A 2,424-nucleotide genomic window follows, 5' to 3' on the forward strand; every position below is an offset into this window, starting at 1 on the left:
TTCTGAATGTCCCTTTAATTGATTCTCCCATTCCTCTCTCAATTCGTTCTTCACAATCGCTGCGACATGCTGAGGTGTTCCCACCTTGCTGCATGCCTCCACCATCTCTGCCAAGGATGGCCGTCCTGGCATGGCGCTAATCACCCGTTGACAATCCGGGTTGGCATTGCCGAAGGCTAAGCTTTCCAAGAGAGGCCTCTTTGCTTCTTCTATTGTCACCTGTCGATCCACGGCTTGCGTGAGTCGATCGATGAACAACATGAATGGCTCTGTGGGACCTTGCTTGATGCAAGAGAACGAGACTGTCATGGTTTGAGCCAGGCACAGAGCCAGTGCCCCCCATGAAAATGCCTCACCATGGTGTCTGCTGTGAGATGTGACCAGGAATAAGCAAAACAGGCTCTAACTTAAACATAAAGGACACTTTATTACTTAAACTACAGGAAAATAGGGAAAGACCATAAGGAAAAAGAAGAAAAGAATTGAAAACCTTACAAAAAAACCATTTTCCTCCTCCCCACCACCTGACTTTCCCAATCCAATACATTCTCCCAAAACACCCGGTACGACACTTTAGTATACTCAAACATCAGTTCATGAAGAGGAAAGGAGTCCTTCTCGTTCCATAGGCTTCTCCTGGAAACACACTGAAACCTCGTGTGCTTCTCTGTTACTTCGGCACCGCCCAGAAAAAAAAAAAGTCCTTCTGCCGCTTGTAACATCGTCCTTCCATGCCCAGTGCTCTCACCACTGAGACATGGACCAGAGCTGCTTTTAGGGTTGTCTTTCAAGGATGCCTTGTCTCACTCCAAAAAGGCACAGTCTCTGCTTTTGGGACATCTGTCCCCCCCATATTTTTCCAACCCCCTGGGGCCGGGGGGTCCTCACGAAGAACCTTCCTGGTTTTGAGGCACTGCCTCCCCCTAAATGCAGTCTGTGTCACAGGAACAACTGAGTCCATAGCCACGAGAAAAGTCCAGCCAAAAGGCCACTCCAAATCATCTCTCCCCATCCAATCATCTCCACATCTCATCTCTTATCTCCCTTCTTATTCAGCTTCGAGGAGGATTAGCATTTTTGCAAGGCCCCAATCATGCAAGAAAGGGTTAAAAGTTTTCAGTCTCTGTCGGTCCGGAGCGACTCCCACGCACGCTGCCCACACGCTGCCGCTCCGGCCGGGCACTCTCCCTCCTTCTCCTCCTGGCTGGCTGCTCTCCTGGGCGGGGGGGCTGGCTGCCCGAGGGCTGACTCTCTGGGATCTTCCACCCTTCCATCCTCGAAGCTCCCCGAAGCCCCCTCAACCCCATCTCTGTCCAGGCCCCGGGCCTACCGCATGGCCGGCCCCTCCCCCGCCCAGCAGCAGCGGTCTGGACGGGGGAGAGATCTGACATCCTCGCCGCCGATGTCCCAAGAGGGAGTGCCAAGGGCAGTGCCCTGCTTTTAACCCCTGTGTATTCTCGGAGGTGTGTCCAAACCCCACTGGCCGCACCGGACGCCAGTCTCAAACCCAAAACCTTCATTGGTTTGACCACAGCTTCCCAGAATTCCCACTCCTTCCTGGTCAAACCACGACAGGGACTTCTGGAGCTCCTGCTGGTGCGATTTGCATAATTGCCATCCTCGCTGCCTCCTTGATGTCACTTAATACTCTTCGTGGCAGCCTAGCTGCTTGTTCCCCTAGGTTGTCATCTGGAGGATCTCCTGCTAACTGCCCCTCTGTGAGGTTTGCATTTGGTCCACCTTGGTATCTGTTCCGTAATTCAGCGAGATATTTTCTCCATCTTTTTTCCCAGACAAGGCTTTGAGTGTCAGTGAGAATCATTGCCACAATACTTCGAATGTCATATGGTGTGAGATCATATGTAGCGAATGTCCCTCTTAATAGCTGTTTGAAGTATTGTGAATTCAGCCCAAAAGTTTGAGCCGCCTTCCCTAAATCCTTGAGTATTTCATGACCCATCCTTTCCCACCTCGGGTTCTGTCCCTGGGCTGCATATGTCACTGGCATTGTCAGATCTCCTGATCCCGGGAATAAATGCTTTTCTTTTGCCAACGCTTTTCTGATTCGCTTCCAATCCATCGTCTTCACCGGCTCCTGAAATTCTTCTTCTTCTTCAGGTTCCGTTGGAATTTGCATAAATAATGGTACTGTGGATGTTGTTGTTTCATCACGTCTCATTCTTCGCCTTGAGGTTTTCGGCCTCGTTCCCAAATCCGAAAAGGAAGCTCGAGGATCCTGTTGATGTTTCTTTTTTGTGGTGTCCACTGAATGCAAGAAGCTCTTTGTTGCTTCTGCTGCTGACAGCATCCATATAGGAACTCCTTCTGATGCTGTGATCCTTATAACATTTCCTTCTTGTAGCTGTTCTTCATCTGAGCTTTCATCATCTTCATGAAACCTTGAAGTCCATGGATAATCCCTTT

Source organism: Zonotrichia leucophrys, unplaced genomic scaffold (genome assembly GCF_028769735.1).
Source record: "Zonotrichia leucophrys gambelii isolate GWCS_2022_RI unplaced genomic scaffold, RI_Zleu_2.0 Scaffold_205_87975, whole genome shotgun sequence".
Lineage (NCBI taxonomy): Eukaryota > Metazoa > Chordata > Aves > Passeriformes > Passerellidae > Zonotrichia > Zonotrichia leucophrys.